Here is a 26733-nt window from a genome sequence, read left to right as displayed (position 1 = left end):
AAGGTACTCGCCTGAGCATCACGGTGCTCGACAAGCTGTGCGCTCGGAGAGTATTTCCGGGTTGCTCAGGCAGGAACTCGGATGCCCTGCATATTTGGTGCTCTTTAGAGAGCCAATGAACATGCAGGGATTGCCTGCCATGTACTGCAATGCCATAGCCATGTTGGTTGTGGGCATTACAGTGACTGGCTGGCCACACACTGTCATCAGGTCTATATAAGACCTGGCGCCGCCATGTTTGTCACAGTCTACCGAGGAATCAGGCAGAGTAGGGAGAGGTGCTGCTGCGTCAGGGAGAGATTTGCTTGTTTAGAGTTAGTATAGGTATTCCACAACATATAGCTATATATCCATCTGAACTAACAGTCCTTCTGAGGACTAATCCATCTGCATATATTAAGTGGTGAAGGTGGCAGCAGGAGTTAGGCAGGCAGGCAGTGTATGTGGCAAACTGCAGTGCATATAGTGCAAAAGGGTCCATAGCACATTCCTGTTGCTGCTGTTCTGACATATATTTGTAGACATAGCCCCATATATCAGGGGCCAGGGACATTTTTTTTTATCTTAATCGTGATTATTTGCTTAAAAAGCAATCCAGAGTACACATTTTTCTGCTCCATATGCTTGTTAGCACTGCAGAATACAGTCAGATCTTTTCCATATTACAGCGATAAAAATCCAGAAATTTGAAATAAACATGGAAAATATTGGTTTACATTTTCATTTTGTTGCAGTGTGTCGGTCAAGCTATTCACACTAAGTCTCTGTGAAGAATAGTATTAGTAAATTACAAGCCTGCTATTTAAAACTGTGGTTCTCTGTCAGACGTATCAGATATAACTGTGTTCCAAAATCAGCCATTCTAGTGAACGTGGAAAATATTGTCCTCCATTTAAAATGGGCAAGGTGCGTGGCAAGGGACGGGGAAGTGGACGTGATGGTGATGGTGCATGCAGAGGCCGTGGGCAAGCTAAAATTGTGCCACAACAAACACCCACATCTTGTTGCCCGACCTTCCTGTCCCAATTGCTAGAGGACCGCAGCACACCACTATTGACCCCAGAGCAATGTCAAAAGGTTGTTGGTTGGATAGCAGATAATGCTTCCAGTCACTTTGCCACCACCACTAACACCCTCTCTTCCATACGGTCAAGTGTCAGTAGCCGTGAGTGTGGACCGCAAATTCCTCACCCTGATCCTCCTTCCTCCCTAGTGCCCGGAGACAACTGATCCCACACTTGGACACTCCGAAGAGCTGTTCACTGCTCCATTTATAGATTCGGGCCTCTTGCCCCGTTCACTTGAAGCGGGGCAAGAGGAGATCGCATGTAGTGATGCCCTAATATTTGAGCAGCCATGGTCACACAAAGGCGACGGTGGGAAAGTACAATTACTGTCGCAAGAGGTGGATGATGATGATCATGATGATGAGACACAATAGCCAGAAAGTCAGGAGGAGGACCAGGGAGCGGAAGTGGAAGACGAGGTGGTGGATGATATAGTAACTGACCCAACCTGGCAGGGGGACATGCAGAGCGAGGACAGCAGCACACAGGGGGAGGGAGGCATAGCACCACAACAGGCAGGAAGAAGCAGTGTGGTGGCCGCAGACACAAGGCGGGAAAGCATTCCCCGTAACACCAACACGACGGAAGTTGCCAGTACAACTGTTAGGTCTTCCCGAGCCAGGTTATTTTTTAAAGACTCTGCAGATAACCCCAAAAAGGCCATTTGCACCACCTGCCAGGCCAGCATCAGCAGTAGTAGCAAAGCTAGCAGCCTGACCACCACCAGCATGATCAATCACATGGCAGCAAAGCACCCTACTAAGTGGGCCAAACCCCAGGGTCCAGAAACAGTACCTGTGGATGACACCAATGCTTCTTCCGCTGTTGTACGTGCACACCAATCCTTGTCCATGGCGCACGCAAAGATTCCCCCCGCCCTGCACGTGTCGGTGAACAGTCTCAACTAGCACCATCAGCAAGCACGTCCACTTCCTGGTCCCAGCGCAGCGTTCAGTTGTCCCTATCCCAGTCCTTGGAACACAAGCGCAAATACGCAACCAACGCTCCCACAAGCCACACTACTAAATTCACACATTTCGCGATGACTGCTTGCTCTTGAAATGTTGCCTTTTAGGCTCGTGGAGATGGAAGCTGTCCGCAACCTGATGGCGGCGCCCGTCCCTCGGTACTCGGACTCCAAGCCGCCACTATATCTCCCGGTGTGCCGTCCTCGCATTACACGAGCATGTGTCCGACAACATTAGCCGTGCCCTCAAAAATGCAATTACTGGGAAAGTCCACCTAACCACGGACACATGGACAAGTGCTTGGCAGGGACGGTACATCTCGCTGGCGGCACACTGGGTTAATATAGTGGAAGCCGGGACCCAGTCAGACCTTGGGCCGAAAAACACGTCCTCCCAACGCCGAGGATTGCGGGCCCTGGGTCAATCAGGGTTGCCCCCACATTCTACAGCTCCTGCACCTTCTCCTTCTCTTCAACCTCCTTCTCAGAAATGACCACATCAGTCAGAAGCTGGAAGCACTGCCTCGGCCAAGCGGCAACTGGCTGTGCTGAAGCTAATATGCCTAGGTGACAAACCGCACACCGCTGAAGAGTTGTGGACAGCTCTGAAAGAGCAGGCAGATCTGTGGCTGACACCACTGAACCTACAGCCAGGCATGGTCATGTGTGACAATGGCCGGAACCTGGTGGCGGCTCTGAAGCAAGGCGAGCTCACACACTTACCATGCCTGGGCCATGTGCTTAACCTCGTGGTTCAGCGGTTTCTCAAAACCTACCCAGATCTGTTGCATCTCCTTGTCAAAGTATGCCGCGCGTGTGCCCATTTCAGAAAGTCAGCTAAAGCTTCCTCCACCCTTGCTGTGTTTCAGCAGTGTTTGCAGCTTCCAGCTCACCGACTGGTGTGCGATGTCCCCACGCGTTGGAACACTACATTGCAGATGTTGGGAAGGATTTGTGAGCAGAAGAGGGCAGTTGTTGACTACCAGCATCAACACGGTCATCAGTATTCAGTTCAGATTCCACACATAAGACCTCAGGAGTGGACTTGGATGTCAGACATCTGTACCATACTCCAAAATTTTGAGGAGTCCACCTTAGATGGGGAGCATCGATGACACCATAATTAGCATCACCATCCCACTTCTCTGTCTTCTGAAACGCTCTCTGCTCACAATTAAAGAGGATGCATTGCAGGCGGAGCACGATGAGATGGAGCAAGGAACCATATAGGGTGATTACACACAGCCCAGCCTCATCACATCCCAACATGGATTGGGTGACAATGAGAAAGAGGAGGAGGAGGAAGAACAGGAGCTAGTTTCCTGCACTATAGACGGTACTACCTGCACAATTGTCATAACGTCTTTTCAGTGTGGATGGCCTGAGGAAGGGAGGAGGAGGATGAAAAGGAGAGCATGTTCAGTCATCCTCTTGGTGAGGACATGGAAGTCTTTCCTCTTTGCAGTCTGGCACACATGGCTGAGTTTGTTACACTGCCAATCCCATGACCCTCGCGTTCTACAAATTTTGGGTGACAGTCATTACTGGTTGTTGACACTTCTAGACCCACACTACAAGGATAACTTTCTGTCTCTTATTCCCTTGCCGGACAGGCCTAATAAAATGGGGCAGCACCAGAATGCCCTTGTTGTGAAATTATTAAAGCAATTCCCATCTGAAAACGCTGGCGGCAGAAGTCAAAGTTTGTTGGACAACCAAGGAGTACAGGCGAGAGAGACACAAATGCAATCCAGCAGAGGCAGGGGAACACTGTCAAATTTCTAGGGCAGTTTTCTCAAACCCTCCAATCGCACAGGCCCTGAGGCAAGGGGTACTCTCACAACTAGGGAAAAGTTTAGGAAGATGCTGAGGGATTATGTTGCTGACCGTACCAACATCCTCCATGATTTCTCTGTGCCTTATAATTATTGGGTATCGAAGCTGGACACGTGGCATGAACTGGCTCTCTAAGCCTTGGAGGTCCTGGCCTGCCCTGCCGCTAGCGTTTTGTCAGAGCGGGTTTTTAGTGCCGCTGGTGGAATTATAACTGATAAGCGCATCCGCCTGTCAATTGAAAATGCTGACAGGCTGACTCTTATAAAAATGAACAAGGGCTGGATTGGGCCAGACTTCTCAACACCACCGAATGATAGCAGTGTATTATAAACTCAAATACAGTATCTTTGTTTTGGGAGGTCTAACTTTATTTGCATGCACCTATGTCTTCACACCCAAACGCTTGATGATTTTGTCTATTTGCTCTTGTCCTCCTCCTTCTCCTCATCCTCATCCTCTACCACCATATTACCACAATATCTATCATATCACCATATCTACCTCTCTTGCAAGGGGCATTGGAGTTCCTACAAATTTTTGGCAGCTGTTGCATTCACTGCAGAGGCAAACAGTATGGGAGACCCACTTCCTAATAATGGGAACATTGTTTTCAGGAGGCCCTCCGACCTCTATGTCTTTGCAAGGGTCATTGTAGTTCCTCCAAATTTTTGGCAGCCGTTGCTTCACTGCATAGGCAAACAGTATGGGAGACACACTTCCTAATAATGGGAACATGTTGTTACTGTGGCCCAGCTCTTTGTGTTTTTAAATTGTTATTGGGGTATTTCCTAAATTTTGGAAGCTGTTGGGCTCACTGCATACCCTATAACTGTATAGCAGACCCGCTCCTTTCTAATGGGAACATGTTGTTACTGTGGCCCAGCTCTATGGATCTTTAAATTGGTATTGGGGTTTTTCCTAAATTTTGGCAGTCGTTGGACTCACTGCATACCCTATAACTGGATAGCAGACCCGCTCCTTTTCTAATGGGAACATGTCGTTACTGAGGCCCACCTCTATGTGTCTTTACATTGTTATTGGGGTTTTTCCCAAATTTTAGCAGCCCTTGCAGTCACTGCATGGGCATTACCACTATAGGAGACCCACTCCTTTATGATGGAAACATTTTTTTTACTGAGGCCCTCCTCTCTGTCTCTTCAAAGAGGTATTGGGGTGTGTCCAAACTTTTGGCAGCCCTAGCAGTCACTGCATACCCAATAACAGTATAGTAGACCCACTCTTTAATAATGGGAGCAATAAAGCATAGCCAACTGCTGGCCCTTTAAGAATAGTAAGGGAGGCCCTTTAAAAATAGTGTTTCTGACTTTCAGAGTTCCTCCTTCATAAATGAAACAGGATGTGTCTGATCATGTCTCACACACCACATGGCAAGATAAGGTAGTAAAATGTTCTAATGACATTTACCAGTGAATGTATTTTTCACCGTTGAAAGCAATACAAAAGAGCAAAAATGCATCAAAAATGCTTTGTGTGAACATAGCCCAAGGTGTGGAGGAGCATTTTTGTTTTTATTTATTTATTTTGCCTTCTATACAAGTCATTACCCTGGACATGATGTTCCTTAAGATTTTTCCCAGGAAAATCCATTTTGCTTTAGTTTTTGTATGTTTTATTGTGAGTCCATAAAAGTGGCGTAATACCTCTGACAACATTGTTGACAGCAGTGACCTGGGAGTCAGAGATGCTTCCAGGGGTTTCCCCGTGCTGTTCCCATGTCTTTTGAGCACTGTTCCCATCGATTTGGGCAATTTTTAGGCCCTCTGCTGACCACCGGGGGGAATGCCGCCGTAAAAATGCTCGAGTTTCCCTTAGACTTACATTGGTGTCGTTACTTGGGCCGAGCACTCGAGCATTCCAACTTGCTCAACCCGAGCAACTAGTACCCGAGCATTTTAGTGCTCGCTTATCACTGTTATCTACCCCAGCTTATTTTGTCAATGTTAGAAAGCTGAGCTTTTCTGTGCATGTTGAGACATGTCTGGACATGCAACAGACACACCCGATGTTCATTTCAGACGTTCAGAAAGCAGTGGAAATGACAGGATGGCAAGTGCAGTACTGTGTGGCTCTACAAAGAAAGTAAGGGATTTGGAGTGTCGTTCCATGATTATATTCCTTACAAAGGATGAAAAGAAGCATAAAGAAATGATTGCTGTATATAGTGGTGATGCACCTTCTTACTATTAAGTAAAATTTTGGTCCAAGCAAGGTACATGGGGTAGAGAATCAAATTAAGATGACCGCCATTCTGGGTGACCTGTTGAAGCATCTTCAGATGAAATGTGTTGTAAAGTTGAGGCCATGATTTTTGAAGATCATCTGGTCAAAGTCAGTATTATAGCTCATTATTTAGGCATATCAGTTGGCACTTTCTCCAGTTATTCATGTTTTGATGATGTCAAAGGTCATGAGTTCCACAAATGTTGACACATGAGCAAAAAACATGTCGCTACTAGTGATGAGCGAACGTGATCGCCACTGCTCGGTACTCGCCCGAGCATCTCACTGCTCGAGATGCTCAGCGCTTGCTGAGTATTTCTGGGGTTGCTCGGTGGGAGCTCGAGTCCCCTCCCTGCATGTTTGATGCTCTTTAGAGCAGCAATGAACATGCAGGGGTTGCCTACCACACACTGTAATGCCGCAGGCATGTTGGTTGTGGCATAACAGTGATTGGCTGGCCGCACAGCATCATCAGGTCTATATCAGACCTGGCTATTCCATGCTCGTCACAGTCTACTCCGGAATCAGGCAGTGTAGGGAGAGGTGCTGCTGAGCTAGGGAGAGATTCGCTTGTTTCTTAGTTAGTGAAGATATACCACAAAATATTCTACACATATCCATCTCAACTAACAGTCCTTCTGAGGACTATTCCAGTGGCATAGATATCAGTGCTAGGCAGGCAGGCAGTGTATGTGGCAGACTGCAGTGCATATAGCAAGAGGGTCCATTCCAGTTCTGTCTGCTGGTTCTTTTACAGACATTTCTAGAAATAGCCCCAGGGATCAGGGGCCAGGAATCTTTTTTTTTTTATCTTAATCATGATTATTTGCTTAAAAAGCAATACAGAGAAATCAGTTTTTCTACTTCATTTGCTTGTTGGCACTGCAGAATACAGCCAGATCCTTTCCATATTACAGCGCTAAAAATCCATCTATTTTTGGACCGCATATTACTCACCATGATCCTCCTTTCTCCCACAATGCCGAGTGCCGGAGACAACTGATCCCACACTTGGACACTCCGAAGAGCTGTTCACTTTTCCATTTATAGATTCGGGCCTCTTGCCCCGTTCACTTGAAGCGGGGCAAGAGGAGATCGCATGTAGTGATGCCCTAATATTTGAGCAGCCATGGTCACACAAAGGCGACGGTGGGAAAGTACAATTACTGTCGCAAGAGGTGGATGATGATGATGATGATGACACACAATTGCCAGAAAGTCAGGAGGAGGACAGGGAGCAGAAGTGGAAGATGAGGTGGTGGATGATATAGTAACTGACCCAACCTGGCAGGGGGACATACAGAGCGAGGACAGCAGCACACAGGGAGAGGGAGGCAGAGCACCACAACAGGCAGGAAGAAGCAATGTGGTGGCCGCAAACAGAAGGAGGGCAAGCATTCCCCGTAACATCGGAAGTTGCCAGTACAACTGTTAGGTCTTCCTGAGTCTGGTTGTTTTTTAAAGACTCTGCCGATAACCCCAAAAAGGCCATTTGCACCACCTGCCAGGCCAGCATCAGCAGGGGTAGCAAAACTACCAGCCTGACCACCACCAGCATGATCAGGCACATGGCAGCAAAGCATCCCACTTTGTGGTCTGAACCCAGGGTCCAGGAACAGTGTCTGCTTGTGGCACCACTGCTTCTTCTGCTGTTGTGCATGCAAGCCAATCCTCAGTTGATGGAGCATGCGAAGATGCCTCCTGCCCTGCAACTGTTGTTGCACACTCAAGTAGCACCATCAGCAAGCACGTCCACATCCTTGTCCCAGCACAGTTCTCAGTTGTCCCTACCCCAGTCCTTGGAATGCAAGTGCAAATATGCGGCCAACGCCCCACAGACCTCACTACTAAATTCACACATTTCGCGACTGCTTGCGCTTGAAATGTTGCCTTTTAGGCTCGTGGAGATGGAAGCTTTCCGCAACCTCATGGTTGCGGCCGTCCCTCAGTATTCGATCCCCAGCCGCCACTATTTCTCCCGGTGTGCCGTCCCCGCATTACACAAGCACGTGTCCCACAATATTAGCCGTGCCCTCGACAACGCAGTTACTGCGAAAGTCCACCTAACCACGGACACGTGGACAAGTCCTTGTGGACAGGGACGGTACATATCGCTGACGGCACACTGGGTTAACATAGTGGAAGCTGGGACCCAGTCGGACCTTGGGACGGAACATGTCCTCCTGAACCCGAGGATTGCGGGCCCTGGGTCAATCATTGTTGCCCACACATTCTACAGCTCCTGCACCTCCTCCTCCTCCTCTTAAGCATCCATCTCCGAAATGACCACATCAGTCGCAAGCTGAAAGCACTGCAGCACTGCCTCGGCCAAGCGGCAACAGACTGTGCTGAAGCTAATATGCTTAGGTGACAAACCACACAATGCTGAAGAGTTGTGGACAGCTCTGAAAGAGCAGGCAGATCTGTGGCTGAACCCGCTGAACCTACAGCCAGGCATGGTCGTGTGTGAAAAAACAGACTGTTGCCAAAAGCAATATTAGAAAAACTAGGGCATATTAAGAAACAGAATAAGGGGAAAAAAACAGAATAAGATATAACTTTTAATAGATACTTTTAAAACACCAACTAATGGTCACATAATGGACAGAAAGCATAAAAATGTTTGTGCACAAGTGGGTATTGATAAAGAGTATATTCAAATAATGTCATTCAGGCTGGCCCTAGGTAACCCTGTTACAACTGGAACCCTCCTTAACAGAGGACGTTTATCACCCTAGGGAGACGATTTGGTGTCCCCGCTCCACGTCGGCTGTCCCTTATTTGCCCTATTAGGCCCTTGCACCAAACATACATTAACGTAGATTAACATAGAAATATTTTCTTTATCCTATGCAGTGGTACCGCCCAAATCAAGGATAACCTGTGTATTTGCATATAATTGATGCTGCATATACTCAAAATACTGCATATAATCTGGTCTCTGTCAATAAGTATACATGAGGAGAAAATAAATAGTCTCTGAAAAGAAAAGGACACACTCCAAAATATTTAAAGGAGAAAAAAATGAACTTATCTGAAGTAGGTAATCGATTGCTTGCAGATAAAGACCGGATAATTCAATTCAGACAGAGTCCTATAGGTTGTACCAGTGCATAGGAAAAGGTCCCAAAGATACAGGCATAGATAATGTCAACAGCTATCCCAACGCGTTTCACCCTCTCCTCATTCAGTGTTCATCAGGGGACAAATTAGGAGATACAGCATAGTAGGAGCATCGGCAATAGCAATGTATTCGCCATGAACCATCAGAGTGAATGCCTGGTTCACCATTATAGCATAAATCCCCATTCATATAGCCGCAAAAGCGCGCCAAAAAACACTCGCCAATTAGAGCCAGAAGTCGGGTCATATCCGAGAGGAGCCATCATGCTCCTATACCCAATAAGGCAATTGATGTATTGCCGCCACGTCCTGGTGGAACGCTGCTGCGCTCCAATGACGCGACTTCCGGTCACACGTATAAGTGACACGGCTTCCGGTTACGCCCCAAACTGAAATGAGCCAATGTGCGACAATGGCCGAAACCTGGTGGCGGCTCTGAGGCGATGCGAGCTCACACACGTACCATGCCTGGCCCATGTGCTTAACCTCATGGTTCAGCGGTTTCTCAAAACCTACCCGGAGCTGCCAGATCTGCTTGTCAAAGTACACAGCCTGTGTGCCCATTTTAGAAAGTCAGCTGCAGCTTTTGCCGCTCTTTCCCTGTTTCAGCAGTGTTTGAAGCTTCCGGCTCACCGACTGGTGTGCGATGTCCCCACGCTTTGGAACTCTACACTGCAGATGTTGGGAAGGATTTGTGAGCAGAAGAGGGCAGTTGTTGACTACTAGCATCAACAAGGCCATCGGTATTCAGTTCAGATTCCACACATAAGACCTCAGGAGTGGACATGGATGTCAGACATATGTACCATCCTCCAAAACTTTGAGGACTCCACCAAGATGGTGAGCGGCGATGACGCCATAATTAGCATCACCATCCCGCTTCTCTGTCTTCTGAAATGCTCTCTGCTCACAATCAAAGAGGATGCATTGCAGGCGGAGCATGGTGAGATGGAGCAAGGAACCATACAGGGTGATTACACACAGCCCAGCCTCATCTCATCCCAACGTGGATTGGATGACAATGAGGAAGAGGAGGAGGAGCTAGTTTCATGTGACGCGCTCCCTGGGCCGTGGGGTACTCGGTGCCGGGCCGGTCGTCGCTAGGGGAGATGTCACAGTGGTGGTGACCCGGTCCGTGACCCAGGGCGGTCAATCAAAAGGGGAATATTTACAGGGGATTTATAGTTTTTATATACAGTTCGTGACGCCACCTGTGGTATGCGGCTAAAGGAAGCCGCCGCTGCGGAGCAGGTCCTCTGGAGCTGGTGTGAATGCAGCAGAGTTGGTTTAGCTCTCCACAGGTAGAGCTTAGCTCCAGGGCAGTGTCGATGTTGTTCTTATGAAGTAGCACTCGTGGTCCTCTATGGCTACCTTCTTGGTGAGACAGATGTAGATTGTGGCTGCAGTACCTGAAATACTACAGCCTCCGGTTTCCTAGTTGAGACTTGAAGAACTCTGCTAGTTTAGAGACCAGTCCCCTCTGTGCGACCTGACCCCTCCACCGCCTGGCAGATTCGGGCGTACGGGTGGCCTCCTGCACTTCCCGTACCCCTGGTGTCCCTTCCATGTTTCTGGAGCATTTCTCCTGCTCCTCTCCTCCTCAGTCTGTCCTGGGCCTCGCTTCAGGCCCTCCTCCTGAGCAGAGCTCCTGCAGAGCTCCTGCTCCCTCTACTTCTCCTCTCAGACTGCACACACTCCCAAGATGGCTTCCCTCTTTATACTACTCCTAACAAGTGCTCCCCTGATTTACTTTCTCCACCCACACCCACTACATGGTTTCCCCTACTTTGGTTCCCCCCACTCCAGCCATTGACAGGGCTCAGCAGGAAGCGCGACACATCTTGCCCTTCCAGCTGGTCTGGAGTAGTGTAGTGTTGGATGCAGGTGTTAGGGTCCCGGGCTGTACTCCTTCCTTACCTGAGAGTGAGATTCCACACCTCTGGATGAGATGCAGTACCTCTGTGGCGACTGAACCCTCATGGGCGCCACATACCCCCCTGGTAAAACACAGCACGTCCTCAGGCTGGAACAGAGAAAAAACAAAGCAGTTTCAAGACATGCAATTTTTAGATGCATCACATAGAAGAATTTTTAAACAACTTTTCTTCCCTTTATGGCACATCACTTGAATGTTACTGGTTTCTTTATCAAAACATTATAAAAGCACTTTTAATAACATTGCCTTCACTTATATAAAACATTTTCCACATATAACATTCTTCAGCAGATACAGTGAGATCTTTAATCGGGTGTCCATCTCACTGAAGAAGGTGCAATTTGAGGGACCCGACTGAAAACCCTCAACGTAGGCCCTGGGCGTGGCTGCTGGACACAGGCGATCCCGGTGTTGGACCACGTCTTAGGCCACGCCAAACGGGTTTTTGTTCTGAGGTCAGTTTTTGTTGCATAAAACCAATAAGGGGCACTTTAAGAAGCGCAACTATTTACAGTTTAGTTTTTGGCTGCTTACAGTCCTCAGCCTAAATGTCTCTTCATACCCTTACCGGGTAACTGGATAAACACACTCTTTCAACTTTTTTAACTTTTCAAATTCACAGTGTTTTTGCCGTACCCTTCCGGGTAACTATATACAGTACTTTTCAAAGAAACAATTCAATAGTGGTGCTCCCTCCTGGGAAGCACCTGTCCACAATAGGCTGGCCCTGCCGGGTCATCAGCACTAGATGGCGAGGGTACACTCTCCTCCACCACCCTGTGGACGTTCAGGGCATACCAGCCCCTCTCACCTCGATGCCTGGTGTAAGTGACGTGATCACCAGGGTACAGATCCCGATCCGGATGTCCTTCCTTTAGGTGGGACTCCACGTCCCTCCTGTTAACAAAGAGATCCGTCTCGGCCTGTGGATCCCGGATGAAACCCCATCCCCCATTCAGGTTGAATTTCACCACGGTCCCCTTGCCACGGGGACCGTGTGTGGCCTCCTTGCGTTTGCGGGCCGGGGCCTTCTCCTCCATATTCCGGGCCTCCATCCTCTCCCAGCGCGCCCGCCAGATGCGCCGCTCTTTCTCCAACTGCCAGAGCTCCCATCAGCAATACTCCTCTCTCTGGGCAGCTTCCCTGCGGGTCTCCCGGGGAAAACCCATGAGGTCCCCCCCAGGGTTATCCTACAGGAATTGATCTTCCTGATGAGCTACTGGGGCCTCAGGAGCGGGCAGCAACGGGAGGCTCTGGTCTTCCACCTCCGCGGACCAGTCCCAGACCGCACGACAGTACACCCACTCGAGTGTGGGGGCAGATAGCTCCTGAAGGGGGCCTAGGAGCAGGTCTTCCTCACCAGAGCCCGGGGTAGAAGGCTCCGGGTCGGGGAGTAGAGCGGGAGCATGCACGCCCGGGTACGGAGGTTCCGGCAGGGAGACCAGGAGCAGATCATCGCTTTCAGCACCCGGGACAGGGAGTTCCACCAGGGGGCCCAGGAGCAGGTCAGCGCTTTCAGCGCCCGGGACAGGGGGTCCTCTCTTACCTGCTCCCGCGGCCGCTCCTGTGCTGCAAGCTGCCTCCTGTTTCTGATCAGACTCCGCCGGGGCTGGGGCGCTGCTGGTCACTTGCAGCGCTGACTGCTGCCTGGTTACCATCTTCTCCATCAGCTCCACTCTCCAGGCAGCAGTCGAAGCTTGCAGGGCCTCTTCCATCCTCCTGCCCAGTTCCTGCATCTCATCCCGGATGAAGCTGGTGTCCTCCAGGGACAACTTTGTTAGCATCCCCTCCATGGTGAGGGGTTCTGCCGCGGGCTGCAGACACAGAGCTTCAGGCTGACCTCTCTCCATCTTGCCTGCCGGGTGCGGTCTGTTTGCACTGCTCGAGACTCCGCCCTGTCTCCAAGGTTTCTTCTCTCCTCTCCCCTTTCTGGGGCGGTTCCATGGCTGCTTGCTGTCGGCCACACCTAGGGGTGGCCCCCCCACCTTGTTGGACACATCTAAATACATGGCCCCTGCTGCTCGGGGCAGGCCCCGCTTTTGGCGCCATTCTGGAACCCGGCCCACGATGGGAGGTGAGTTCTTGTTGTCTTTAATCACGCACATAATGGTGCCCGTTCTTCTGGGGCGGGCGCCACATTCAGTTCAGTATCAAACACAGTCTCTAGGCGCACAATACCTGGTGATAACGGGTGGGTTCATATCCTGTTCGTGACGCCAAAAATGACGCGCCCCCTGGGCCGTGGGGTTCTCGGTGCCGGGCCGGTCATTGCTAGGGGAGATGATACATTGGTGGGGACCCAGTCCGTGACCCAGGGCGGTCAATCAAAAGGGGAATATTTACAGGGGATTTATAGTTTTTATATACAGTTCGTGACGCCACCTGTGGTATGCGGCTAAAGGGAGCCGCCGCTGCGGAGCAGGTCCTCTGGAGCTGGTATGAATGCAGCAGAGTTGGTTTAGCTCTCCACAGGTAGAGCTTAGCTCCAGGGCAGTGTCGATGTTGTTGTTATGAAGTAGCACTCGTGGTGCAGTGTAGTGCAGGGAGTGATGGCGCAGCAGCAATAACTGACAGAGACGGTGGGGTGCAGTCTTCAGGGTTTTACTCACGGTTTTCAGACTTCAAGTTACTAGGGCCAGGGGAACCTCCCACGTCGTCCTGTGCTTACTCAGGGAGGGGTTCAGCCAACACTCAGGTACCTCCAGAGTACATAGCGGGACCCCCTTCTGTGTGTTCCTTCTGGCCGTCTCCCTGCACCTCACACCTAGTGTCCCAATCCAGTGACCGCGGACCTTGTCGGGCGACGTCTTCTCTGTCCCTTGGGTCCTCTATGGCTACCTTCTTGGTGAGGCAGATGTGGATTGTGGCTGCAGTACCTGAAATACTACAGCCTTCGGTTTCCTAGTTGAGACTTGAAGAACTCTGCTAGTTTAGGGACCGGTCCCCTCTGTGCGACCTGACCCCTCCACCGCCTGGCAGATTCGGGCGCACGGGTGGCCGCCAGCACTTCCCGTACCCCTGGTGTCCCTTCCACATTCCTGGAGCCTTTCTTCTGCTCCTCTCCTCCTCAGTCTGTCCTGGGCCTCTCTTCAGGCCCTCCTCCTGAGCAGAGCTCCTGCAGAGCTCCTGCTCCCTCTACTTCTCCTCTCAGACTGCACACACTCCCAAGATGGCTTCCCTCTTTATACTACTCCTAACAAGTGCTCCCCTGATTTACTTCCTCCACCCATACCCACTACATGGTTCTCCCTACTTTGGTTCCCCCCACTCCAGCCATTGACAGGGCTCAGCAGGAAGCGCGACACATCTTGCCCTTCCAGCTGGTCTGGAGTAGTGTAGTGTTGGATGCAGGTGTTAGGGTCTCGGGCTGTACTCTTTCCTTACCTGAGAGTGAGATACCACACCTCTGGGTGAGATGCAGTACCTCTATGGCGACTGAACCCTCAGGGGCGCCACACATGCGTTATAGATGGTACTACCTGCACAACTGTCATACAGTCTGTTCAGCGTGGATGGCCTGAAGACTAGTGTTGAGCCACCCCCGTAGTGTTCGAGTTCGGTTCGGTTCGTCGAACACCCGTGTGTTCGCCGAACTGTTCGTCGAACTGTTCGTCAAACACCTTCGAACACCGTTAAAACCAATGGCAGGCAAACAAAAACACATAGAAACACATAGAAAACACCTTCAAAGGTGTCCAAAAGCTGACAAACTGCTCAGAAGACATAACTAACACATGGAAAAGTGACAAGTACATATAGTCATGCGAAAATAAAAGAGGTGGAGGAGTAAAAGGAGGGGGAGACACAGATATAGGCATGTCATGCCCTTCTAAAATCCAAAAAGTGAGAAGCCGACACGGCCAGTCCGTTCCTGCCCGTGCCACCTCCGTGTCGCCGGGTTTGTGCCAGAGCCGCGGTGGACCCTGACGGCCAGCCCCCCTCTCCTAATACTGGTGCCTGTCCGCTGGTGGGTCGAGCCCCCCGCGGTGGGGGGGGAGTAACATCTGCAGAAGAAAGACCATCTTCCAGCCAAACTAACATGACGACTTCTTTTCGTGGACAATGTGATACGATCCCTTTGTTACGGACACGCCCATCGCTACAAATTCCAGATGAGGCACAAAAACAGCAGGTGCTTCAGCGGATATCAAGTGCTCCTTCAAGTGGGCTCTCCTCCACCTCAACTTCAACATCACAAATACTCCAGTCCTCAGAGGTGTCACCCCAATCGCACTTGCTTCCTCACAGCTCCCAAGTCTCCAGCTGCCCGTCTGAGTATGGGGTAACACAGATGGTTGAGTCTGCACAGCTGTTTACTCATACTATAGCCTGGGAAACGGAGGTCTGCTCCAGAGCTTCTGTTAATCCAGACGAGGAAATGATCTGCACTGATGCCCAGAATCTTTATAAGTCGAATCCAGGACCAGATGAAGAAGGTTCTGAGCATAATGTAGACCCTCATTCCCAAACTGTAACTCCTGTTGGTGGAGACAATGATGAAGACGATGATGAGACTCAAATACCTGATTGGAGCGACAGCTTGACTTTTCGGTCAGGGCAGGAAGAGGTTGGCTTTGAGGACGACGGGTGTGATAACACACAGGGTGATGATGACAAGGTTGGAGATCCCACTTACTGTCAACCCACAGTCAGCCAGTCGATGAGGTCACCCGGGCCTTTGCCTGGCCTTTGGGATGTCGCGGTGGTCGGCTCCCTGGCCCGTACCCTGGGGTCACTCTTTAAAAGGGTGGATAATTGTTAATTTTATAAGAGTTTGTGACACCACCTGTGGTATCTGGTGAGAAGCACCAGCGCTGCAGCAGTCCACTGAGGCACGTGATAAGGCAGCTCGATGGTATAGCTCCCCACAGGTGGAGCTAGGTCTCAGGGCAGCGTATGCAGGGGGAATGCAGGACAGGCGAGACCCAGCTGGGTCAGAGCAAGAACGGAAACGGACACGGTAGTCACTTCAGTACCTTTTACTGGAGGAAATTCAGGCACATCCTGGAGCACTGTAGGGTGAAGGGTGCATATCAGGATCCTCCCCAATGAGCGGGTGTAGGGCCTCCTGTTTCTTGCCTCTGCGCAGTAAGTTTCTGACCTGCCTGGAGCTAGGCCTAACTTTGTCTCTGTCCTGCGCTGGCTGACCTTGTGGTAGGGCCTTCTCTTGAAGTTCACGCTCCCAGTATGCGGGGCCTAAGCGTCTCCTGGCTCTGTTACGTATCAGCACCTTAGCGATCCTGGGACTTGTAGTTCTCCAGGGATTCCGGTTATGCCTTACTGGGTCATAGAGATCCCGGTAAGCTCGGATCCGGTGTCCGGTAAATGCTTCGGGGTGAGCTGGTTAAGCTCCTCTGCCCCTTATGTACTAACTCGCCACTCGCCTTCGGCCTACTCGGGCCCTCAATAGGCTATACACACTAACGGCAGCTTGCCGACCTTCACCGATCTTATGACGCCGGCACACCTTAAGCTCTATCTGGGCTCCCTGAATCTAGCTAGCAGGAGCCTCGTGCTCCACTGCTGAACTATTAACTGAGTTCTCTAGACTAGACTGAGCTCCACTGCAGACTGACCTTTCTTAGGCTTCTCTACTGCAGGAACTCTTCAGAGGAACTGAACTGACAACCAAGGAGTACAGGCGAGAGAGACACAAATGCAATCCAACAGAGGCAGGGGAACACTGTCAAATTTCTAGGGCAGTTTTCTCAAACCCTCCAATCGCACAGGCCCTGAGGCAAGGGGTACTCTCACAACTAGGGAAAAGTTTAGGAAGATGCCGAGGGATTATGTTGCTGACCGTACCAACATCCCCTATGATTTCTCTGTGCCTTATAATTATTGGGTATCGAAGCTGGACACGTGGCATGAACTGGCTCTCTAAGCCTTGGAGGTCCTGGCCTGCCCTGCCGCTAGCGTTTTGTCAGAGCGGGTTTTTAGTGCCGCTGGTGGAATTATAACTGATAAGCGCATCCGCCTGTCAATTGAAAATGCTGACAGGCTGACTCTTATAAAAATGAACAAGGGCTGGATTGGGCCAGACTTCTCAACACCACCGAATGATAGCAGTGTATTATAAACTCAAATTCAGTATCTTTGTTTTGGGAGGTCTAACTTTATTTGCATGCACCTATGTCTTCACACCCAAACGCTTGATGATTTTGTCTATTTGCTCTTGTCCTCCTCCTTCTCCTCATCCTCATCCTCTACCACCATATCACCACAATATCTATCATATCACCATATCTACCTCTCTTGCAAGGGGCATTGGAGTTCCTACAAATTTTTGGCAGCTGTTGCATTCACTGCAGAGGCAAACAGTATGGGAGACCCACTTCCTAATAATGGGAACATTGTTTTCAGGAGGCCCTCCGACCTCTATGTCTTTGCAAGGGTCATTGTAGTTCCTCCAAATTTTTGGCAGCCGTTGCTTCACTGCATAGGCAAACAGTATGGGAGACACACTTCCTAATAATGGGAACATGTTGTTACTGTGGCCCAGCTCTTTGTGTTTTTAAATTGTTATTGGGGTATTTCCTAAATTTTGGAAGCTGTTGGGCTCACTGCATACCCTATAACTGTATAGCAGACCCGCTCCTTTCTAATGGGAACATGTTGTTACTGTGGCCCAGCTCTATGGATCTTTAAATTGGTATTGGGGTTTTTCCTAAATTTTGGCAGTCGTTGGACTCACTGCATACCCTATAACTGGATAGCAGACCCGCTCCTTTTCTAATGGGAACATGTCGTTACTGAGGCCCACCTCCATGTGTCTTTACATTGTTATTGGGGTTTTTCCCAAATTTTAGCAGCCCTTGCAGTCACTGCATGGGCATTACCACTATAGGAGACCCACTCCTTTATGATGGGAACATTTTTTTTACTGAGGCCCTCCTCTCTGTCTCTTCAAAGAGGTATTGGGGTGTGTCCAAACTTTTGGCAGCCCTAGCAGTCACTGCATACCCAATAACAGTATAGTAGACCCACTCTTTAATAATGGGAGCAATAAAGCATAGCCAACTGCTGGCCCTTTAAGAATAGTAAGGGAGGCCCTTTAAAAATAGTGTTTCTGACTTTCAGAGTTCCTCCTTCATAAATGAAACAGGATGTGTCTGATCATGTCTCACACACCACATGGCAAGATAAGGTAGTAAAATGTTATAATGACATTTACCAGTGAATGTATTTTTCACCGTTGAAAGCAATACAAAAGAGCAAAAATGCATCAAAAATGCTTTGTGTGAACATAGCCCAAGGTGTGGAGGAGCATTTTTGTTTTTATATATTTATTTTGCCTTCTATACAAGTCATTACCCTGGACATGATGTTCCTTAAGATTTTTCCCAGGAAAATCCATTTTGCTTTAGTTTTTGTATGTTTTATTGTGAGTCCATAAAAGTGGCGTAATACCTCTGACAACATTGTTGACAGCAGTGACCTGGGAGTCAGAGATGCTTCCAGGGGTTTCCCCGTGCTGTTCCCATGTCTTTTGAGCACTGTTCCCATCGATTTGGGCAATTTTTAGGCCCTCTGCTGACCACCGGGGGGAATGCCGCCGTAAAAATGCTCGAGTTTCCCTTAGACTTACATTGGTGTCGTTACTTGGGCCGAGCACTCGAGCATTCCAATTTGCTCAACCCGAGCAACTAGTACCCGAGCATTTTAGTGCTCGCTTATCACTGTTATCTACCCCAGCTTATTTTGTCAATGTTAGAAAGCTGAGCTTTTCTGTGCATGTTGAGACATGTCTGGACATGCAACAGACACACCGGATGTTCATTTCAGACGTTCAGAAAGCAGTGGAAATGACAGGATGGCAAGTGCAGTACTGTGTGGCTCTACAAAGAAAGTAAGGGATTTGGAGTGTCGTTCCATGATTATATTCCTTACAAAGGATGAAAAGAAGCATAAAGAAATGATTGCTGTATATAGTGGTGATGCACCTTCTTACTATCAAGTAAAATTTTGGTCCAAGCAAGGTACATGGGGTAGAGAATCAAATTAAGATGACCGCCATTCTGGGTGACCTGTTGAAGCATCTTCAGATGAAATGTGTTGTAAAGTTGAGGCCATGATTTTTGAAGATCATCTGGTCAAAGTCAGTATTATAGCTCATTATTTAGGCATATCAGTTGGCACTTTCTCCAGTTATTCATGTTTTGATGATGTCAAAGGTCATGAGTTCCACAAATGTTGACACATGAGCAAAAAACATGTCGCTACTAGTGATGAGCGAACGTGATCGCCACTGCTCGGTACTCGCCCGAGCATCTCACTGCTCGAGATGCTCAGCGCTTGCTGAGTATTTCTGGGGTTGCTCGGTGGGAGCTCGAGTCCCCTCCCTGCATGTTTGATGCTCTTTAGAGCAGCAATGAACATGCAGGGGTTGCCTACCACACACTGTAATGCCGCAGCCATGTTGGTTGTGGCATAACAGTGATTGGCTGGCCGCACAGCATCATCAGGTCTATATCAGACCTGGCTATTCCATGCTCGTCACAGTCTACTCCGGAATCAGGCAGTGTAGGGAGAGGTGCTGCTGAGCTAGGGAGAGATTCGCTTGTTTCTTAGTTAGTGAAGATATACCACAAAATATTCTACACATATCCATCTCAACTAACAGTCCTTCTGAGGACTATTCCAGTGGCATAGATATCAGTGCTAGGCAGGCAGGCAGTGTATGTGGCAGACTGCAGTGCATATAGCAAGAGGGTCCATTCCAGTTCTGTCTGCTGGTTCTTTTACAGACATTTCTAGAAATAGCCCCAGGGATCAGGGGCCAGGAATCTTTTTTTTTTTATCTTAATCATGATTATTTGCTTAAAAAGCAATACAGAGAAATCAGTTTTTCTACTTCATTTGCTTGTTGGCACTGCAGAATACAGCCAGATCCTTTCCATATTACAGCGCTAAAAATCCATCTATTTTTGGACCGCATATTACTCACCATGATCCTCCTTTCTCCCACAATGCCGAGTGCCGGAGACAACTGATCCCACACTTGGACACTCCGAAGAGCTGTTCACTTTTCCATTTATAGATTCGGGCCTCTTGCCCCGTTCACTTGAAGCGGGGCAAGAGGAGATCGCATGTAGTGATGCCCTAATATTTGAGCAGCCATGGTCACACAAAGGCGACGGTGGGAAAGTACAATTACTGTCGCAAGAGGTGGATGATGATGATGATGATGATGACACACAATTGCCAGAAAGTCAGGAGGAGGACAGGGAGCAGAAGTGGAAGATGAGGTGGTGGATGATATAGTAACTGACCCAACCTGGCAGGGGGACATACAGAGCGAGGACAGCAGCACACAGGGAGAAGGAGGCAGAGCACCACAACAGGCAGGAAGAAGCAATGTGGTGGCCGCAAACAGAAGGAGGGCAAGCATTCCCCGTAACATCGGAAGTTGCCAGTACAACTGTTAGGTCTTCCTGAGTCTGGTTGTTTTTTAAAGACTCTGCCGATAACCCCAAAAAGGCCATTTGCACCACCTGCCAGGCCAGCATCAGCAGGGGTAGCAAAACTACCAGCCTGACCACCACCAGCATGATCAGGCACATGGCAGCAAAGCATCCGACTTTGTGGGCTGAACCCAGGGTCCAGGAACAGTGTCTGCTTGTGGCACCACTGCTTCTTCCGCTGTTGTGCATGCAAGCCAATCCTCAGTTCATGGAGCATGCGAAGATGCCTCCTGCCCTGCAACTGTTGTTGCACACTCAAGTAGCACCATCAGCAAGCACATCCACATCCTTGTCCCAGCACAGTTCTCAGTTGTCCCTACCCCAGTCCTTGGAATGCAAGTGCAAATATGCGGCCAACGCCCCACAGACCTCACTACTAAATTCACACATTTCGCGACTGCTTGCGCTTGAAATGTTGCCTTTTAGGCTCGTGGAGATGGAAGCTTTCCGCAACCTCATGGTTGCGGCCGTCCCTCAGGGCGGCACGGTGGTGCAGTGGTTAGCACTGCAGCCTTGCAGCGCTGGGGTCCTGGGTTCAAATCCCACCAAGGACAACATCTGCAAGGAGTTTGTATGTTCTCCCCGTGTTTGCGTGGGTTTCCTCCGGGTTCTCCGGTTTCCTCCCACACTCCAAAGACATACTGATAGGGAATCTAGATTGTGAGCCCCGATGGGGACAGCGACGATAATGTATGTAAAGCGCTGCGGAATAAGTTAGCGCTATATAAAAATAAAGATTATTATTATTATTAGTATTCGATCCCCAGCCGCCACTATTTCTCCCGGTGTGCAGTCCCCGCATTACACAAGCACGTGTCCCACAATATTAGCCGTGCCCTCGACAACGCAGTTACTGCGAAAGTCCACCTAACCACGGACACGTGGACAAGTGCTTGTGGACAGGGATGGTACATATCGCTGACGGCACACTGGGTTAACATAGTGGAAGCTGGGACCCAGTCGGACCTTGGGACGGAACATGTCCTCCTGAACCCGAGGATTGCGGGCCCTGGGTCAATCATTGTTGCCCACACATTCTACAGCTCCTGCACCTCCTCCTCCTCCTCTTAAGCATCCATCTCCGAAATGACCACATCAGTCGCAAGCTGAAAGCACTGCAGCACTGCCTCGGCCAAGCGGCAACAGACTGTGCTGAAGCTAATATGCTTAGGTGACAAACCACACAATGCTGAAGAGTTGTGGACAGCTCTGAAAGAGCAGGCAGATCTGTGGCTGAACCCGCTGAACCTACAGCCAGGCATGGTCGTGTGTGAAAAAACAGACTGTTGCCAAAAGCAATATTAGAAAAACTAGGGCATATTAAGAAACAGAATAAGGGGAAAAAAACAGAATAAGATATAACTTTTAATAGATACTTTTAAAACACCAACTAATGGTCACATAATGGACAGAAAGCATAAAAATGTTTGTGCACAAGAGGGTATTGATAAAGAGTATATTCAAATAATGTCATTCAGGCTGGCCCTAGGTAACCCTGTTACAACTGGAACCCTCCTTAACAGAGGACGTTTATCACCCTAGGGAGACGATTTGGTGTCCCCGCTCCACGTCGGCTGTCCCTTATTTGCCCTATTAGGCCCTTGCACCAAACATACATTAACGTAGATTAACATAGAAATATTTTCTTTATCCTATGCAGTGGTACCGCCCAAATCAAGGATAACCTGTGTATTTGCATATAATTGATGCTGCATATACTCAAAATACTGCATATAATCTGGTCTCTGTCAATAAGTATACATGAGGAGAAAATAAATAGTCTCTGAAAAGAAAAGGACACACTCCAAAATATTTAAAGGAGAAAAAAATGAACTTATCTGAAGTAGGTAATCGATTGCTTGCAGATAAAGACCGGATAATTCAATTCAGACAGAGTCCTATAGGTTGTACCAGTGCATAGGAAAAGGTCCCAAAGATACAGGCATAGATAATGTCAACAGCTATCCCAACGCGTTTCACCCTCTCCTCATTCAGTGTTCATCAGGGGACAAATTAGGAGATACAGCATAGTAAGAGCATCGGCAATAGCAATGTATTCGCCATGAACCATCAGAGTGAATGCCTGGTTCACCATTATAGCATAAATCCCCATTCATATAGCCGCAAAAGCGTGCCAAAAAACACTCGCCAATTAGAGCCAGAAGTCTAAGGGTCATATCCGAGAGGAGCCATCATGCTCCTATACCCAATAAGGCAATTGATGTATTGCCGCCACGTCCTGGTGGAACGCTGCTGCGCTCCAATGACGCGACTTCCGGTCACACGTATAAGTGACACGGCTTCCGGTTACGCCCCAAACTGAAATGAGCCAATGTGCGACAATGGCCGAAACCTGGTGGCGGCTCTGAGGCGATGCGAGCTCACACACGTACCATGCCTGGCCCATGTGCTTAACCTCATGGTTCAGCGGTTTCTCAAAACCTACCCGGAGCTGCCAGATCTGCTTGTCAAAGTACACAGCCTGTGTGCCCATTTTAGAAAGTCAGCTGCAGCTTTTGCCGCTCTTTCCCTGTTTCAGCAGTGTTTGAAGCTTCCGGCTCACCGACTGGTGTGCGATGTCCCCACGCTTTGGAACTCTACACTGCAGATGTTGGGAAGGATTTGTGAGCAGAAGAGGGCAGTTGTTGACTACTAGCATCAACAAGGCCATCGGTATTCAGTTCAGATTCCACACATAAGACCTCAGGAGTGGACATGGATGTCAGACATATGTACCATCCTCCAAAACTTTGAGGACTCCACCAAGATGGTGAGCGGCGAAGACGCCATAATTAGCATCACCATCCCGCTTCTCTATCTTCTGAAATGCTCTCTGCTCACAATCAAAGAGGATGCATTGCAGGCGGAGCATGGTGAGATGGAGCAAGGAACCATACAGGGTGATTACACACAGCCCAGCCTCATCTCATCCCAACGTGGATTGGGAGACAATGAGGAAGAGGAGGAGGAGCTAGTTTCATGTGACGCGCTCCCTGGGCCATGGGGTACTCGGTGCCGGGCCGGTCGTCGCTAGGGGAGATGTCACAGTGGTGGTGACCCGGTCCGTGACCCAGGGCGGTCAATCAAAAGGGGAATATTTACAGGGGATTTATAGTTTTTATATACAGTTCGTGACGCCACCTGTGGTATGCGGCTAAAGGAAGCCGCCGCTGCGGAGCAGGTCCTCTGGAGCTGGTGTGAATGCAGCAGAGTTGGTTTAGCTCTCCACAGGTAGAGCTTAGCTCCAGGGCAGTGTCGATGTTGTTGTTATGAAGTAGCACTCGTGGTCCTCTATGGCTACCTTCTTGGTGAGACAGATGTAGATTGTGGCTGCAGTACCTGAAATACTACAGCCTCCGGTTTCCTAGTTGAGACTTGAAGAACTCTGCTAGTTTAGAGACCAGTCCCCTCTGTGCGACCTGACCCCTCCACCGCCAGCAGATTCGGGCGTACGGGTGGCCTCCTGCACTTCCCGTACCCCTGGTGTCCCTTCCACGTTTCTGGAGCATTTCTCCTGCTCCTCTCCTCCTCAGTCTGTCCTGGGCCTCGCTTCAGGCCCTCCTCCTGAGCAGAGCTCCTGCAGAGCTCCTGCTCCCTCTACTTCTCCTCTCAGACTGCACACACTCCCAAGATGGCTTCCCTCTTTATACTACTCCTAACAAGTGCTCCCCTGATTTACTTTCTCCACCCACACCCACTACATGGTTTCCCCTACTTTGGTTCCCCCCACTCCAGCCATTGACAGGGCTCAGCAGGAAGCGCGACACATCTTGCCCTTCCAGCTGGTCTGGAGTAGTGTAGTGTTGGATGCAGGTGTTAGGGTCCCGGGCTGTACTCCTTCCTTACCTGAGAGTGAGATACCACACCTCTGGATGAGATGCAGTACCTCTGTGGCGACTGAACCCTCATGGGCGCCACATACCCCCCTGGTAAAACACAGCACGTCCTCAGGCTGGAACAGAGAAAAAACAAAGCAGTTTCAAGACATGCAATTTTTAGATGCATCACATAGAAGAATTTTTAAACAACTTTTCTTCCCTTTATGGCACATCACTTGAATGTTACTGGTTTCTTTATCAAAACATTATAAAAGCACTTTTAATAACATTGCCATCACTTATATAAAACATTTTCCACATATAACATTCTTCAGCAGATACAGTGAGATCTTTAATCGGGTGTCCATCTCACTGAAGAAGGTGCAATTTGAGGGACCCGACTGAAAACCCTCAACGTAGGCCCTGGGCGTGGCTGCTGGACACAGGCGATCCCGGTGTTGGACCACGTCTTAGGCCACGCCAAACGGGTTTTTGTTCTGAGGTCAGTTTTTGTTGCATAAAACCAATAAGGGGCACTTTAAGAAGCGCAACTATTTACAGTTTAGTTTTTGGCTGCTTACAGTCCTCAGCCTAAATGTCTCTTCATACCCTTACCGGGTAACTGGATAAACACACTCTTTCAACTTTTTTAACTTTTCAAATTCACAGTGTTTTTGCCGTACCCTTCCGGGTAACTATATACAGTACTTTTCAAAGAAACAATTCAATAGTGGTGCTCCCTCCTGGGAAGCACCTGTCCACAATAGGCTGGCCCTGCCGGGTCATCAGCACTAGATGGCGAGGGTACACTCTCCTCCACCACCCTGTGGACGTTCAGGGCATACCAGCCCCTCTCACCTCGATGCCTGGTGTAAGTGACGTGATCACCAGGGTACAGATCCCGATCCGGATGTCCTTCCTTTAGGTGGGACTCCACGTCCCTCCTGTTAACAAAGAGATCCGTCTCGGCCTGTGGATCCCGGATGAAACCCCATCCCCCATTCAGGTTAAATTTCACCACGGTCCCCTTGCCACGGGGACCGTGTGTGGCCTCCTTGCGTTTACGGGCCGGGGCCTTCTCCTCCATATTCCGGGCCTCCATCCTCTCCCAGCGCGCCCGCCAGATGCGCCGCTCTTTCTCCAACTGCCAGAGCTCCCATCAGCAATACTCCTCTCTCTGGGCAGCTTCCCTGCGGGTCTCCCGGGGAAAACCCATGAGGTCCCCCCCAGGGTTATCCTACAGGAATTGATCTTCCTGATGAGCTACTGGGGCCTCAGGAGCGGGCAGCAACGGGAGGCTCTGGTCTTCCACCTCCGCGGACCAGTCCCACACCGCACGACAGTACACCCACTCGAGTGTGGGGGCAGATAGCTCCTGAAGGGGGCCTAGGAGCAGGTCTTCCTCACCAGCGCCCGGGGTAGAAGGCTCCGGGTCGGGGAGTAGAGCGGGAGCATGCACGCCCGGGTACGGAGGTTCCGGCAGGGAGACCAGGAGCAGATCATCGCTTTCAGCACCCGGGACAGGGAGTTCCACCAGGGGGCCCAGGAGCAGGTCAGCGCTTTCAGCGCCCGGGACAGGGGGTCCTCTCTTACCTGCTCCCGCGGCCGCTCCTGTGCTGCAAGCTGCCTCCTGTTTCTGATCAGACTCCGCCGGGGCTGGGGCGCTGCTGGTCACTTGCAGCGCTGACTGCTGCCTGGTTACCATCTTCTCCATCAGCTCCACTCTCCAGGCAGCAGTCGAAGCTTGCAGGGCCTCTTCCATCCTCCTGCCCAGTTCCTGCATCTCATCCCGGATGAAGCTGGTGTCCTCCAGGGACAACTTTGTCAGCATCCCCTCCATGGTGAGGGGTTCTGCCGCGGGCTGCAGACACAGAGCTTCAGGCTGACCTCTCTCCATCTTGCCTGCCGGGTGCGGTCTGTTTGCACTGCTCGAGACTCCGCCCTGTCTCCAAGGTTTCTTCTCTCCTCTCCCCTTTCTGGGGCGGTTCCATGGCTGCTTGCTGTCGGCCACACCTAGGGGTGGCCCCCCCACCTTGTTGGACACATCTAAATACATGGCCCCTGCTGCTCGGGGCGGGCCCCGCTTTTGGCGCCATTCTGGAACCCGGCCCACGATGGGAGGTGAGTTCTTGTTGTCTTTAATCACGCACATAATGGTGCCCGTTCTTCTGGGGCGGGCGCCACATTCAGTTCAGTATCAAACACAGTCTCTAGGCGCACAATACCTGGTAATAACGGGTGGGTTCATATCCTGTTCGTGACGCCAAAAATGACACGCCCC

At 49.9% G+C, this 26733-nt stretch overlaps 1 protein-coding gene across 3 annotated transcripts in view; it reads left to right on the top strand.

The window, feature by feature from the left end:
- LOC141153993 (uncharacterized) overlaps window positions 1–26733 on the top strand; it is an 802172-nt gene that overhangs the window by 390391 nt on the left and 385048 nt on the right. The window lies entirely within an intron of this gene.

This window comes from Phyllobates terribilis, unplaced genomic scaffold (assembly GCF_046119375.1).
Source record: "Phyllobates terribilis strain yellow unplaced genomic scaffold, ASM4611937v1 Scaffold_7__3_contigs__length_470593459, whole genome shotgun sequence".
Classification (NCBI taxonomy): Eukaryota; Metazoa; Chordata; class Amphibia; order Anura; family Dendrobatidae; genus Phyllobates; species Phyllobates terribilis.
The sequence above is the reverse complement of the archived record's forward strand: the minus strand, read 5'-3'. Positions and strand labels throughout refer to the sequence as shown.